This window comes from Trichomycterus rosablanca, chromosome 2 (genome assembly GCF_030014385.1).
Source record: "Trichomycterus rosablanca isolate fTriRos1 chromosome 2, fTriRos1.hap1, whole genome shotgun sequence".
NCBI classification, from domain to species: Eukaryota; Metazoa; Chordata; class Actinopteri; order Siluriformes; family Trichomycteridae; genus Trichomycterus; species Trichomycterus rosablanca.
The window spans coordinates 40,950,210-40,967,414 of record NC_085989.1 but is presented as its reverse complement, the minus strand read 5'-3'; the positions used below and the strand labels follow the sequence as shown (position 1 = coordinate 40,967,414).

The window sequence follows — 17,205 nt, the reverse complement described above, 5'->3', positions numbered from 1 at the left end:
AACCTCTGAGCCACCAGTCTCGCTCGACTTGATCCTCCACCCAGGACTAAAGGAAGACAAGCATCAAAGCTCTTCTCTGTTCTGGCACCCAAGTGATGGAATGAACTTCCTCTGTCTGTCTGAACATCTGAGTCTCTTGCTGTCTTTAAAAAACGATTAAAAACCCACCTTTTTACTAAACACTTAAGCTGACTTGTACTTACTTACTAACTCTTTTTCATTTCTTTAATAAAAAAACAAAACAAAACACTGGTTCTAACATGGTTTCAGCAGTTTTGTGTTCTTGAACTGTTGTGTACTTAAACTAGAGTAATGAAATGTTTGCTATGGAAGCTCTTCTGTAAGTCGCTCTGGATAAGAATGTCTGCTAAATGCAGAAAATGTAAATGTAAATTTATTTATTAAGAATTTAACATCATGTTTTAGATGGATGGATGGATGGATGGATAGATGGATAGATTAGATTAGATTAGATACTTTATTTATCCCGAAGGAAATTATTGAACAGAAATTATGCAGTCGAGATTCCCACATTTGGGGAATTCGCAGGGGTCAGCACAACCGGAGTGCAATGTCTGAGCCTAATCCTGGGTGAACCACCTTCTTGATCACGGTCTTGCCCCTGCCAGGTATGTATGAATGGTTACCTTCATGACAGGACAGATAGTTACTGGTTACACAAGATTCATCAGTTCACAAGTTTAATATCAAATACCAGTCATGGACAATTTTGTATCTCCAATTTACCTGACTGCATGTCTTTGGACTGTGGGAGGAAACTGGAGCTCCCAGAGGAAACACACAGACATGGGGAGAACATGCAAACTCCACACAGAAAGGACCCAGACTGCTCCACCTAGAGATCAAACCCAGGACCTTCTTGCTGTGAGGAGACAGTGCTACCCACTTAGCCACTGTGCTGCCTAATTGAGTTTTAGAACTGAAATATCATTAGATTAATCTTAATGACAATTCATGATCTGACCAAGTACAGACAAGGTAATCATGTCAACAGTGTAAAAATGGAATTACGTTTTGAGGCTTAACAGTCAGAAACGAATTCAAACTTTTAAACATGCTACAATTACAATAAAGCAAACATGCTATTTTACCAGGCTTGTGACCGACCCTTGGGACAGTGAATTGATATGTGCCCAACGGCTAGGTCATAATGCCATGTGACTGTATTTCTAAGCCCAGCCTGGAAATTCAAACCCCCAGACCTCAGGCACTGCTGTTATTAACAGCAAGGCTCCTACCATTAAACCACATAAGCTCACTTAAGTTCCGCAAATAATAATTAAGTATTTGTGCAGAACAATAATTTGCTACCAAGTTTGTGTTTACTTTTGACATTTGTTCAACACTTGGATTTAGAATAAAAGAATTGGCAATATTTATAACACTGTTTCTATTCTGCTTTATGCTGTAATCACTTATTTAGACTGTAGAATTAGCAAGGTGGCTCCAGACATTCATTTTTAAATTCCTTTAATATTTCAAACTGTCTTCATGCCTAATCATAAGAGGGCTGGAGGCCTGTCCCAAACGGCTGCCTCAATGTTGAAAGCATTTAATTTATTTTATATAGATGATTTTATACATCCTGTAATTAGAAGGGGTGTCCAAATACTTTTGTTAATGAGGTGTATCAATGTATGTCCAAAATCCAAAGTACTTTAACGAGCTGTGTTATGAATTGCATGTCTTTCGGTGGTATTTTTGATGATTTGTGATTTCATATGTTGTGATTATTTGAAGTACGTAGTTAAGATGACAGAAGCATTGATGCAAGGTGTTTTTGTGTCTGTGGGCCCCTGAGAATCTGCACATCTGCTAGCTTTCACACTTATCAACATACACTTCAACACATGCAGCCATTCATATACAAACCTAATAAAAGCTTACACCCCTCCCAAATGAGTAAACACACACACACACACACACACACACACACACACACCAGAGTTTAGCATCTCAGAAGAGCTAAGGATATTTGTCTGTCTGTCTGTCTGTCTGTCTGTCTGTCTGTCTGTCTGTCTGTCTGTCTATCTATCTATCTATCTATCTATCTATCTATCTATCTATCTATCTATCTACTATCTATCTATCTAGCTAGCTAGCTAGCTAGCTGTCTGTCTGTATGTATCTATCTATCTATCTATCTATCTATCTATCTATCTATCTATCTATCTATCTATCTATCTATCTATCTATCTATCTATCTACTATCTATCCAGCTAGCTAGCTAGCTAGCTAGCTGTCTGTCTGTATGTTTATCTATCTATCTATCTATCTATCTATCTATCTATCTATCTATCTATCTATCTATCTATCTATCTATCTAGCTAGCTAGCTAGCTAGCTAGCTAGCTGTCTGTCTGTATGTTTATCTGTCCCTCTGTCTGTCTATCTATCTATCTATCTATCTATCTATCTATCTATCTATCTATCTATCTATCTATCTATCTATCTATCTATCTAGCTATCTAGCTAGCTGTCTGTCTGTATGTTTATCTGTCCCTCTGTCTGTCTATGAATCTATCTATCTGTCTGTCTGTCTGTCTTTGTCTGTCTGTCTGTACCTCTGTCTGTCTATCTACAGTATATATCTGTCTGTCTGTCTGTTTTCTCTTTGTCTGTCTTTAAATCTATTTGTCCATCTATCTGTCGGTCTATCTATCTGTTTATCTATCTGTCTGTTTGTCTGTCAATCTTTCTATCTACCTGTTCATCTATCTATCTCTATCTGTCTATCTGTCTGTCTGTTTATATATCTGTCTTTCTTTCTATCTGTCTCTCTATCTGTCTGCTTGTCTGTCTATCTGTTTTTCTCTTTGTCTTTCTATAAATCTATCTGTCCGTCTGTCTTTCTGTCTGTAAATCTATTTATCTACCTGTCCATCTATCTATCTCTATCTGTCTGTCTGTCTGTCTGTCTGTCTATCTTTACTTTTCAAACACACACACACACACACAGGCTGGCTGGCTTACCTGTGGGACTCTGATTTTGAAATCACAGGATGGAACAAGCTTTCATGTATTTCATGGGGGGGCTCGCTCACTAGTGTGCACTCTTGGGTGCCCCATCCACTACCTCACAGAAAAGAGAAATTACTGAACAGGTCCACTGTGGCTCTTCCTCATCCGCTTTCATCCACATAACAGGTTGACATTTAATGACCCCCCACCCATCCCAAGAACAGGGATTTCTTTTCTGTATGTGTGGGCAATCTCTACTGACCTTCTGTTTTCAAGTCTCCTGTGTGTATGTGTGTGAGGTGGGTGGGCTATCCGTATAACACACCATCGTGTAGGACAGGAAACATCTCTCTCAGATAACTGAAAGGGGCATTGTTCGAAGGACCTAGTGACTGTGCTAGGACAAATCTGGTTTTGTTTGTTTGCACCTGCCTGCTGTAAGTGTGTGTGAGTGCATGTATACAAATATTGCTGAAAAATCAGGGATTCAATTAATTAATTTTGAATTATAGGCAAGTGTTCCAGGCATTAATTTGTAAATCTGTGTATATTTACAAAAGAAATCATAGCACCCAACTAATTTTACTAATTGTACATTATGATTGAATGTGAAATATCTCACAAACAGTTAAGTAGAGGCAAGAATTGAACCCTGTCCCTCAGGACTCATGGTGCTGTGAGGCACATATTGTACCACAAATCTCTGTTCTGCTTCTATTATTGATCATGACATCAAAGCCTAATACAATTGCACTAAGAAAAAATTGCACCAAGGTAGATAAGTAGTGACAAGGAGAGATTAGTAGCAATGATATATATATATATATTGTCAGCTCCATACTGTAGTTCTACAATTATTGATTGTAGTCCATCTGTTTCTCTACATACTTTTTAAGCCTGCTTTCACCCTGTTCTTTAATGGTCAGGACCACCACAGAGCAGGTATTATTTGGGTGGTGGATCATTCTCAGCACTGCTGTGACAAGGACATGGTGGTGGTGTGTTAGTGTGTGTTGTGCTGGTATGAGTGGATCAGACACAGCAGCACTGCTGGAGTTTTTAAATACCATGACGATCGCACGGGGTGCTTTTGGCTGGGTATTTTTGGTTGGTGGACTATTCTCAGTCCAGCAGTGACAGTGAGGTGTTTAAAAACTCCAGTAGCACTGCTGTGTCTTATCCACTCACATCAGCACAAAACACACTAACACACCACCACCATGTCAGTGTCACTGCAGTGCTGAGAATGATCCACCACCTAAATAATGCCTACTCTGTGGTGGTCCTGTGGGGGTCCTGACCATTGAAGAACAGGGTGAAAGGGGACTAACAAAGCATGCAGAGAAACAGATGGACTACAGTCAGTAATTGTAGAACTACAAAGTGCTTCTGTATGGTAAGTGGAGCTGATAAAATGGACAGTGAGTGTAGAAACAAGGAGGTGGTTTTAATGTTATGGCTGATCAGTGTATATAAAAACTGTATATAAACTAGGTACAAAATAAAACAAGATGAAATTATAAATGTACAGCATTAGCATGGAAATATATGTGTGTGAGTGTGTGTTTATAGAAATGCTGGTGACGTCATCTGTCGTGGGACCATGGTATCCCATGATACATTGCACCCTCAGCTGAAACATTAATAAGGGTTAAAATGGGTTTTATGGTTGGAATAGTGTGGGGAGCGTTCATGTAAATGTGTTTGTTATGATGTTGAGTTTGTTATGATGTTGAGTTTTGTGTTACATTTTTGTTAAGTGTGTTGGGTTTGGTGACCTGTATGTTCTGTTCACTTGTTCAGCATAGTGTTGTACATCTGCTGTATATCAGATATGGTCTTTTTTCATGCTTTTGTAACTCACTCAAGATCAGTTGCTAATAAAGAGTGTTGTTTCGTACAGTTAAGGAGCAGAAATTTTTTCTTATAGCTCACCAAAGTAATTAGAAGGTACACTATATTACCAAAAGTATTCACTCACCCATCCAAATCATTGAATTCAGTTGTTCCAATCACTTCCATGGCCACAGGTGTATAAAACCAAGCACCTAGGCATGCAGACTGCTTCTACAAACATTAGTGAAAGAATAGGTTGCTCTTAGGAGCTCAGTGAATTCCAGCGTGGTACCGTGATAGGATGCCACCTGTGCAACAAGTCCAGTTGTGAAATTTCCTCTCTACTAAATATTCCACAGTCAACTGTCAGTGGTATTATAACAAAGTGGAAGCGATTGGGAATGACAGCAACTCAGCCACGAAGTGGTAGGCCACGTAAGATGATAGAGCGGGGTCAGCGGATGCTGAGGCGCATAGTGCGCAGAGGTCGCCAACTTTTCTGCAGAGTCAATCACTACAGAACTCCAAACGTCATGTGGCCTTCAGATTAGCTCAAGAACAGTGTGTAGAGCTTCATGGAATGGGTTTCCATGGCCGAGCAGCTGCATCCAAGCCTTACATCACCAAGCGCAATGCAAAGCGTCGGATGCAGTGGTGTAAAGCATGGCGCCACTGGACTCTAGAGCAGTGGAGACGTGTTCTCTGGAGTGACGAATCAAGATGGATGAGTCTGGGTTTGGTGGTTGCCAGGAGAACGGTACTTGTCTGACTGCATTGTGCCGAGTGTAAAGTTTGGTGGAGGGGGGATTATGGTGTGGGGTTGTTTTTCAGGAGTTGGGCCCGGCCCCTTAGTTCCAGTGAAAGGAACTCTTAATGCTTCAGCATACCAAGATATTTTGGATAATTTCATTCTCCCAACTTTGTGGGAAGAGTTTGGTCCTGTTCCAACTTGACTGCGCACCAGTGCACAAAGCACTGATGAATTAGAGCGGAGAATGTGAGCCAGGCCTTCTCATCCAACATCAGTGTCTGACCTCACAAATGCGCTTCTAGAAGAATGGTCAAAAATTCCCATAAACTCACTCCTTATACTCGTGAAAAGCCTTCCCAGAAGAGTTGAAGCTGTTATAGCTACAAAGGGTGGGCCGACATAATATTAAACCCTATGGATTAAGAATGGGATGTCACTCAGGTTCATATGCGTGTGAAGGCAGATGAGCGAAACTTTTGGCAATACAGTGTATTTTAGTTAGTACGTTAATATGTAATAAAGTTGCATATTATTTTTCAGGAAGCAACTTTTTTTAAACGCAGCCTAAAACTGTAAAGATGCTGTCTGTTAGACTGAATTAATAAATGATATAGGAGGAAATTATTTATTTGTATTTGTATTTAAAAGCAAAAGCTGAATCTACACATCTGTCCAATTAGCAGGGATAGAACGATTACCAAATCAAATTTAAGTCCTCTTATTAAATAACATCTGGAACTGCATGTCCGATGATGACTTTATACAACATTTTGCCCACCTGCACATCACAAAAATATGGATGCATCACATCCTGTCATCTTACAAAACCCCCATAATGTTCTTTTAACTGAGTGCAGATCTGACCTCACGCCTCTGCACAGCTGCCCTGAACACCTAATCCCTTAATGCAGTTCCTGTCTGTGAAGTTCACACCCACGCTGCTCAGTTGAGACCCAGGCTTACTGTTAAATTGCATTTTTATTGTATTGTAATAGTCTTTTGTATGAATCAGTAGAACACCAGCATTCTAAATACACATGGGTACTCAAGTCCACACATTTAGAAGAAAGATGAGGTTTAATGTTCTAATCTCCTGCATTTGAAGACTGGATTTACTGGAAAGCTCGATCTATGAGCTAAATCCACAGTAAAGCACATAGTGAAAACAGTCAGCTGTGAAGTACAGCTGCAACAGCTAATCAATAAGATGGCATAACGTCAATGATAAAAAATGGTCAGCACTGAATTTTCTTAAGGGCGACACGGTGGCTCACTGTCGCCTCACAGCAAGAAGGTCCTGAGTTTGATCCTCAGACGGGGCGGTCCGGGTGCTCTCTGTGCAGAGTTTGCATGTTCTCCCCGTGTCTGCGTGGGTTTCCTCCAGGAGCTCCGGTTTCCTCCCACAGTCCAAAAACATGCAGTCAAGGTAATTGGAGACACTGAATTGCCCTATTGGTGAATGTGTGTGTGTGTCTGCCCTGCGATGGACTGGCGCCCCGTCCAGGGTGTTACAGTGTGCCTTGCACCCATTGAAAAGCTGGGATAGGCTCCAGCACCCCTCCACGACCCTAACTGGATAAGCGGTTAAGACAGTGAGTGAGTGAGTGAGTGAGTGAGAGTGAGTGAATTTTCTTATTGCTTAGTCAGTGGTCACATTGTATTTTAATACAACCCCAAATCAGAAAAAGTTGGGACAGTATTAAAAATGCAAATAAAATAAAAATGCAGTGTTCCTTACATTTACTTTGACTTTTATTTGATTGCAGACAGTTTGAACCCAAGATATTTCATGTTTTATCTGCTCAACTTCATTTAATTTGTTAATAAACATCCATTCCTGCATTTCAGACCTGCAATACATTCCAAAAAAAGTTGGGATGGGGCAATTTAGGGCTAGTAATGAGGTGAATAAACTAAATAATGATGTGATTCCAAACAGGTGATGTCATCAGGTGAATGTAATCATGGTTTGGTACAAAAGCAGCATCCAGGAAAGGCTGAGTCTTTGAGGAGCAAAGATGATCAGAAGATCTCCAGTTTGTAACAAATCTGTGAGAAAATGATTAAAATGTTTAAAAACAATGAACCTCAAAGGAAGATTGGACGGGATTTGCATATTTCTCCTTCTACAGTACATAATATCATTAAACCATTCAAGGTATCAGGAGAAATTTCAGCGGGTAAAGGCCAAGGGCGCAAGCTTAAGCTGAACACCCGTGATCTTCGATCCCTCAGACGGCACTGCATCAAGAACCGCCACTCAACAACAGCTGATATAACCACATGGGTGAGAGATTACTTTGGCAAACCTTTCTGAGGCACTACAATACAGAGTTACATGCACAAATACCACTTAAAACTTTACTGTGCAAAAAAGAAGTCTTATGTTAACCATGTCCAGAAGCAGTGTCGACTTCTCTGGGCTCGGAGGTATCTAGGATGGACCATCACACAGTGGAAACGTGTATTGTGGTCAGATGAATCAGCGTTCCAGGCCTTTTTTGGAAAATATGGATGCCGTGTGCTCTGGACCAAAGACGAAAAAGGACAAAAGCCAGGGTCTGTCATGGTATGGGGCTGTGTCAGTGCCCTTGGCAAAGGTCATTTACATTTCTGTGATGCCAGCATTAATGCAGAAAAGTACATTGAGATCTTAGAGCAACATTTGCTGCCTTCAAGACGTCATCTTTTCCAGGGATGTTCATGTATTTTTCAACAAGACAATGCAAAACCACATGCTGCACACATTACAAAGGCATGGCTGCGGAAGAAGAGGGTACGAGTACTGGACTGACCTGCCTCCAGTCCTGACCTGTCCCCAATAGAGAATGTGTGGAGAATTTTAAAATGAAAAATGCGACAATGACGACCCCGTAATGTTGCACATCTTAAGACGTGTTTGCAGGAAGAATGAGACAAAATAAAAGCTAAAACACTAAATCACTTGGTCTCCTCTGAGCCAAAACGTCTTTTAAGTGTGGTGAAAAGGAATGGCATCATTACAAAGTGGTAAATGCTTTACTGTCCCAACTATTGTAATGTGTTGCAGGCCTGAAATGCAGGAATGGATGTTTATTAATAAATGAAATGAAATTTAGCAGATAAAACATGAAATGTTTGCAATCAAATAAAAGTTAAAGTAAATGTAAGGAACATTGCATTTTTATTTTATTTTCATTTTCCCTACTGTCCCAACTTTTTCTGATTTGGGGTTGTATAATTTTAAAGAGAAAATGGCTATACCTAGACAATATATTCAAAACAGTACTAAAGCAATAGCATACTGATGCATGACCAAATTCTATTAGCATGAATAACAGCAGGGATTTGGAAACCCTAGGTAATACAAAGCTACTGAGTTTGACAGGTTCGTGTGAAAGCCACTGGGTTTTAGCATAAAAATCCATTTATAGATTTTAAGATGAAAGCAGCTTTATCAGAAATCTAATTTGTAGGGGTGCTGTTAATTTTTTCTACTGTAATATCTGTGTATATTGCTAAATAATTTAAGCACCTCTAAAGTTGATTTTATTTAGTGTTATCACGTTTCAAACATGAAAATTTACATGGGCAGCCAGCAAAGGCGTGGGAAATAGGTACTGAGGGGGCTGCTGCACCCTCGGATAAACCACGGAACATTAATGAACTGTGAGGAGAGGAACAAGTATTTCCATTATTTATGAAGATTATTAATTCCACATTTATTTAATTCTCCCCGATCAATCAGATACAGTTGAGATTATTGAACATTATTAAGCCCTTGATTGTTTTGTTTAGTATAAAAAGCCAATATCTTCAGAAATAAGTGGACATGTACCAACTTTGTATCATTAGAAAATGTTATAGCTCGTCCAAATACATTTAACAAAATAGATAATCTGTCAACATACATGCAGTCAGTTCAAGAAGAGAAATATAGAAGAAACATAGTAATACTCGGTTGCACAACTTTGGCAATACCAACAGTCTCTAAACATTTATGTAGCCACATGTGACGTTCTTGCACCTGTCTGGTGTTGATTTTCTCCATTCTTGCACTGTAATTGTCTTAAACTCTTGAATCAAATTTAAAATGGATTGAGATTAGGCCAATTTTTACCGTTTAACCATGTGTACTTTTGGATGTGTGCTTTGGGTCACTATCCTGCTGTATGGGCTATTTTGTTCGACTCAAACCTTGTGTTTCTACACTTGGGAGCACATTTTGGTCTAAAATGCCGTGATAATCTTCTGATTTCATTGGTCCTGTAAAACTTCCAAGGCCTCCAGTCCCGGAGGCAGCAAAGCAGCCCCAAAACATTATGGATCCTCCACCATGTTTCAATGTAGGTGGGGTGCTTCATTTTTTTAGCACACACATTTTTTTAACACTGGTATACATTGCCATATACAGAGCTCTAGATTGTTAATTGTTTTCATCTGTCTGAAGAACATTTTCCCAGGAAGGATTGTGGTTTGTTTATTAAACTCTTGAATCAAATTTCAAATGGATTAAGATTAGGTCAGTTTATTAACTGTTTAGTTACAGACCATTTTTTTACATCTTAACCATGTGTACTTTTGGATGTGTGGTTTGTCTATTTTAGTTTGGCAAAGTTCAGTCTTTCTTTTTTTTAAGCTTTTTTTTAAACCCTGGGGTCCAGCTCAGCCTGAAGTGCCTTGGATGTTGTACATGGTTTCTTTGCCATGTTTTGAACTACCAGTTGTATAGTTCTTTCATCATTTTTTCTCTTTCCACCATGTCCTGGAAGGCTCTGGACCGTTTCATGAGTTGCTACTTCTTGATAACATTTTTAACTATTGAAGCTGGGATGTCAAGGGCTTTGAAGATAGTCTGGTCCCCTTTAATTTGCTTGTGCTTGGTAATACTAGCATTTCTGGTCTGCTCAGACAGCTCTCTTTTTTTTGTCATTGTAAACAAGAAACAGGAAATAAAATGCTGCAATTCATAGGCTAATTAAAGTAATGTGAGTCTTATTTTTAATTATTCACAGGTTAGTCTGATTTTGTCTTTTCATAGTAAACAAAGGGTGCCATTAATCATGTTCTGGTGTTGTTTTCAATTTTATATCCTTTTTTAACTGCCAAGTTAACTGCCAAGTTATGTTTTTTTTATGTTTTGTGTTTTTCTGTATTGAATGTATGAAGTTATAAATCCAAGCAGTTTTACTACACACTTTATTTCAGGAGATTTTTACATGGTGAACTTATGTTAACAATATTTTAGGGTCTGGTTAAGGTCATGGTTGGTCAGCATGACCCAGATATAAAATCTCCTTAACAGTTTTGTGGACTATACAGTGTTAGGAAACCCAAACTGAGGTAAATCTCATTCAGTCAAGCATGTGCATTGATAATGTGTTGTTTATTAATAAACTGCAATATAAATAGGGTTCAGTACATAAGCAATTGAACACAGCAAATTCTTATAGGAGTGTTTCAGTAGACTCCAGCTGGTCTTTTTATTTTATTCTTTAATTGCTTATGAAGTTCATCTCATCATCAAGTTGATCTCCAAATCACCAGTGTGTAATAATACAGGAAATAATTTTACCTTTATATTAGGCTTCATGTTAATAATCTCTAGTACTTCAGGCATTAAGTAACAGTAACAAGCATGTGCGCTGATTGGTTAATTGTAGTAGTTCAGAGCATTCTGGAAGAGAGGCTGGAAAGTCAATAAAAAGCTAAAGCTTCACTTTAGAAAAATAAAACCATAAGCAGCATTGATTCACTTTATAGGCTAAAATTAAATAACAGACCAACCCAAAAGTTTTACACTGTATGTGTAGAGGAACCACTGCAGTTTAGTTGCAAAAAAAGTAACAGGAAGCACAAAGCCAATTGTACCACAAAAAATACTCAAAAGTACTTAGAAGTGGCGCCTAGGTGGCGCAGCGGGATATTCCGCTAGCACAACCAGCGCTGAGATTCTGAAATCCTTGGTTCTAAAAATCGGCGTTGCCACCGGTCGGCTGGGCACCATCTAGCGAGCATAATAGGGGTCTTCAAACGCTGTGTAAGGACCCTGATTAGCAGATAGAGGTGCCTGTGCAAAATGCATGGATGATAAAGGGCTGTGCGGGGGTCGGAGGAGGCGTGAGCGGCAGTATACCCACCTCGACTGCAATCAGGGATCCCCAAGCAGCAGAAGACAAATTGACTATGCTAAATTGGGAGAAAATAGGAGAAAATGCATAAATAACAGAAAAAAAGAACTTAAAAGTAATATTTTCCCTACAAGTAAACTACTCCTACACAAATACACTGCTCAAAAAATTAATGGAACACTTAAATCACACATTGATTAAATCTTGATATCTTTACTGATATAAGTTGTATGATTTGTTAAGAAAATGTGACATAACAACAGTCAGTGAAAACCAAAATCATCAATCATCTTTCATTCCCAGCTCAGTAGTGACTCAGTAATGTTTTTGCCCCCCATGTGCCTTTATGGTTTTCATTAGTTAGGTGGATAAAAACAGTTGGATTTGATATATTCTGGAAATATTCTGGAAATATACAAGATGGTTGCCAAGAAGAAAAAAACTGGATTATATCCCTAATGGAACAACACATGGATCAGGTAAGCAGCGGTTATGATTTTCTGCTGCTGTGTGATTGATCTGGGTCGCGGTTCTGCTGTATATTGTGATTTTTTTAATGCTCATTTATTTGAAGTAAAACTGAGCATAAATGTGATTGTGAGATTCTGCTGGTTTGTTTAATATTGTCAAAATGTATATATAATGGGTGTGTTCGAAAAGCTAGGGAGCTCCCTACATAGACAGCATTTTACATCATCCTATGCGCGCTCCCGAGAATGAGGCTGTTCGAAATCCTAGATGCCTTAAGAAGCTGTCTAGTTAGGCATCTTAAAATTTCAATGTAATAAAAAAAACATGGCTGACGGTGCGGAGAAACGTGCGGAGAAAGTTATTTTGAAACATAAATAAATTGTTATTGATTTTTAACTTGTATATACTTGTATAAAAGTGTTTTTTTTTTTTTTTTTGCAAGTTCGGGTTTGTCAGCGAATTTAACAATTTTTGGTGCACGGAGGGAGATGTTATATTGACATGCTAGCACGCTGTGCCACCCCATCCCAATGGTTTGAATGGCAAGATGCTAACTGTTAGCTTAGTAAGCGAAACCCGATGGAATCGCTGTCTGAGTAGCGCGTTTGAATAACCTGACTTATAAGTCATTGACTTATTAGAATCCTCTCTACTGAGGCAGCTGCCTATGTAGGCAGTAAGACAGCAAGGCAGCTCCCTAGGTTTTCGAACACACCCAATATATGTATTTATAATATATTTGTCAATATTAATAAAAATACAGCTTGCTTTGTAATAATACAAAATATAAACACTGTAATTCTGTCAATGTTTTAGAACTACAGTATTTTGTGGTTTAAGATAACTTATAAACATTATAAGCTAAAATACGGGCAGTGGCCTGCCATTGTACTAAGTTTACATTATATCGTATAGCATTGTATATCACCACTTCTCAAAAGCGTACCGAGATCGTCATATTGCACAGCCCTACTTAAGAGTCTGCTTTTATTTCACCTTTTTTCTTTAATACCCTGCATTTCAGTTGATTCCACTAGTTTGCACACTCCAAACACTACCGACCTTTGTTAAAGTCGAGTCTATTGTCTATACACACAGACATTTTATTTTTTGATTGATAATTTATATTAGTTCACTCCCCATCTGCTACTGGCCCAGCCTGTCTGTCAAATTTTAAAACCCAGTGTGGCCCTTCAGCCAAAAGGTTTCCCCACCCCTGCTTTATGCTGGTTTAGACAATGTCTAAACCAGCTCCTGATAAGACAGTGAATAGTTTCCTGGAGGATCTCCTCCTGGACCTGGATCAGGGCATCAGTGAGCTCTTAGACAGTCTGCGGTGCTACTTGGCAGTGTTGTATGCACTATTACATAACGTCCCAGAGGTTCTTTATTGGATTCAGGAAAGTTTTTATTATCCAAAAACTTCCTACACACTCCGAATACATGAGTCTGGGCATTGTCCTGCACCAGGAGGAACCCAGGGCCCACTGCACCAGTATATGGGCTGACAATGACTCTAAGGATCCTGGTATCTTTCTGCAGTCAGGAAATATAAAATAAAGGAACAACAGTAAATCTCTTAAATACATGTGGTAGACTGTATTGAGCATGTGCCATGAGTGGCACTGCAAAGTGTATTGTTACATTTTCTCCACCAGTGGAAAAGAACAAGAGCTTTTATTACTACCCACCACTTTTATAGTCCAACACTTTTATAATTAAGAAGCCATATTGTGGTAAAAGGGACCAGGTCCAGTAATTGCATTTTTATATTTTAAAACTGCTTTATCCTGGCCAGGGTCACTGTAGGTGCCTGATTGGCTAATAGCACCACTGGGGATTCAGCAGAAGTGGGCTAGTGCAATTTACTGCTGTGCCACTCTAGCACAGGCTATAATAGAGTTATACTAATGGTAGATATAACATTTAAAAAAGGGAAAAACTAGAAAAAACCACTGTATATGTCAAAAATTATTTCTTTGCACATCCCAGCTGGGGTCAGAACACAGTGTCAGCCATTGTACGGCACCCCTGAAGCCGAGAGGGTTAAAGGCCTTGCTCAAGGACCCAACAGTAGCTGCATTGCAGAGCTGGGATTCAAACTCTCAACCTTTCAGTTGATAGCCCAACGCCCTACCCACTAGGTTACTACTGTCCACATTTAATTCAACCTGATAAAGTTTGGGAGGGGGCGGGGGGTGGTATCCACATAGTTTCTGGTATCCACATAGTTTTGGTCATAGAGTGTGTGTATACACTCACCAAGCACTTTCTTAGGTACACCTTACTGGTGCACTCTTTATTAGGAACACATACCCTGTTAGCATTCTGTAGGTGTAGAGACTATAGGTGTTCTCTTTTTTCTTTATTATTATTTTTTATTTTATTTATTTATGTATGCACATGAGAGGAAGCCAGGCTCACCGCAGCGGACCGAGAACGATGGAAAGCGTGTATCGCCCAATGTGCCTAGTCGCATGAACGGACCCAAACAACAACAGCAACAACATTTATGCACAATGTGTGTTCATCTTCCTCTAGGCTTTTATCAGTGGATACTCTCTGATCACAGGCATAGTTAACTTGTATTTTTGGTTGGAGCACCATTTTCCTTCAACATGAAGGTGTTTAAAATCCTAACAACACTGCTGTAGCTGATACACTAACACAAGGACAACAAACACTACCATGTTATTACTATATTATTGTCATTGCAGTGCTGAGAAAGATCCGCCATCAAACATCTGGTCAGTGTAGAATATTATACACTGACCAGCCATAACAAACCACCTCCTTGTTTTTACATTTACTGTCCATTTTATCAGCTCCACTTACCATATAGAAGCACTTTGAAGTTCTACAATTATTGACTGTAGTCCATCTGTAGTCCATCTACATGCCTTTTTAGCCTGTTTTCACCCTGTTCTTTAATGGTCATGGCCCCCACAGGACAACCACAGAACAGCCCACAGGGCGCTGTTGGCTGGATATTTTTGGTTGGTGGACTATTATCAGTTCAGCAGTGACAGTGAGGTGTTTAAAAACTCCATCAGCATTGCTGTGTCTTATCCACACATACCAGCACAACACACACTAACACACGACCACCATGTCAGTGTCACTGCAGTACTGAGAATGATCCAATAATACCTACTTTGTGGTGGTCCTGTGGGGGTCCTGACCATGAAAGGGGGCAAACAAAGCATGCAGAGAAACAGATGGACTACAGTCAGTAATTGTAGAACTACAAAGTGCTTCTATATGGTAAGTGGAGCTGATAAAATGGACAGTGAGTGTAGAAACAAAGAGGTGGTTTTAATGTTGTGGCTGATCCGTGTATATAATATTTATCTGTTGTCCATACCATTGTTGTAATTAAACCAATGTTCTGTCAGTGTAGGGACTCACTTCATATTTTAGTTAAAGGAATGAAACATGATGGATTCTGTCAATTTGCTTCACAAGAAGGAAGACGAGCTTCTACGTTGTCATACAGTTCACTGAACGTTATTAAAAAACTGACAGTAATGAATGAAGTCAGCAGCTGTAATGGACACACTGACGCAAATAGTTAAATCAAGGCAAATATCTAGAGGATCATTCATTATTTTTGTCACTGGTTCATTACAGATGATGAGTATTTAAACCTGTGAGTCATATTTTTATCAGAATTTGTATTAAAATGTCTCAGTACTCATAAACTTGCTTCATATGCACACATACACATGATACACTGAAATATTGAGCAGTATGATTGCTGTCATATCCTCACACATTGGCGTGTCATTTCCTGTGACCTTTGATTTTCATTGTTCAACTATATTCTGGTGGAATTTGTGAGGGGTCACTTCAGTGTGACCCTGTCCGGTTTGATTCCGCCTGCAATTAGGTTTCCTGATTGTTAGCTTGAGCTCTAATGTTTCTCTCCAGTCCGTCTAAAAAGTACAGAATGAGGAATAAGAAGTAGCCGAATAATTTAGAAACGAGAGCAAATTGTTTACAGTATAATTATTCCATGTTAAATATAATGTCATTTTAATGGATTTTCTGCAAAACTGGTTACGGCTGTGCAGAACCCACTGTAGCTCCATTAAAGCGAATAAATAAAGGATTTGAGCTAGTACATTTCCACTTCCACCATGTAGCATTTGTAGTTAAATAAAATAATTCTTTTTTGGGCTGGTTAAATGTTAGCACTTTAAAAATTAAACAGTCTGGGCCATAATTGAAACAAAAATGTCAATGATGATTCAGACTAGGTATTCAGAGGTAAGGTAAGGCAAGGCAAGGCAAGGCAAGTTTATTTGTATAGCACCTTTCATACACAGTGGCAATTCAAAGTGCTTTACATAAGGAAAAATTAAAAATTAAAAGCATTAAAACATTCCTGAGATCTAGAACCTCAGAAAGACTTCTTGCAAACATTTAGTTACAATTAAAAACATGAAATTCAAACAAGAGAGATAAAAATTAAGAACTTGAAAAATTAAAAGAAAATATTGTAAAATATACCCTACAATTTGGTAAATACGAAATTAAAACAAGAGAAATAAGCAAATAAAACATAAAAACTAAAAGAAAATATAGTAAAATATACCTTACAGTTTAGAGAATATGGAATTAAAACAAGACTAAAAGAAATATGGTAAAATGAGGGTAATAGTAAAAATTTCGAGCTCAATCATAGGCACAAGAAAAAAGAAAAGTTTTTAACCTGGATTTAAAGATTTCTATGTTTGAGGAACATCTAATATCTCCTGGCAGTCTGTTCCAGTTATATGCAGCCCAACAACTAAATGCTGCTTCACCATGTTTAGTTTGGACTCTGGGCTCTACTAGCTGACCTGAGTCCATGGATCTAAGAGATCTACTGGGTTTATATTCTCTGAACATTTCTGAGATGTATTCTGGGCCGAACCCATTCAGAGATTTATAGACCAGTAGCAGCACTTTAAATTATATTCTGTAACTAACCGGAAGCCAGTGTAGAGATTTTAGAACTGGAGTGATGTGCTCAGTTCTCTTTGTCTTAGTTAAAACTCTAGCAGCAGCGTTC

The 17,205-nt window shown here is 38.8% G+C and overlaps 1 protein-coding gene and 1 non-coding gene across 2 annotated transcripts in view; one reads left to right on the top strand and one right to left on the bottom strand.

Annotated features, from left to right (window-relative positions):
- Positions 1–17,205, top strand: part of kcnt2b (potassium sodium-activated channel subfamily T member 2b) — a 172,865-nt gene that overhangs the window by 97,549 nt on the left and 58,111 nt on the right. The gene's annotated exons all lie outside the window — the stretch shown is intronic.
- On the bottom strand, positions 477–637 carry LOC134309482 (U1 spliceosomal RNA). The gene has a single exon (XR_010011196.1). It is a non-coding gene; the product is annotated as a U1 spliceosomal RNA (small nuclear RNA).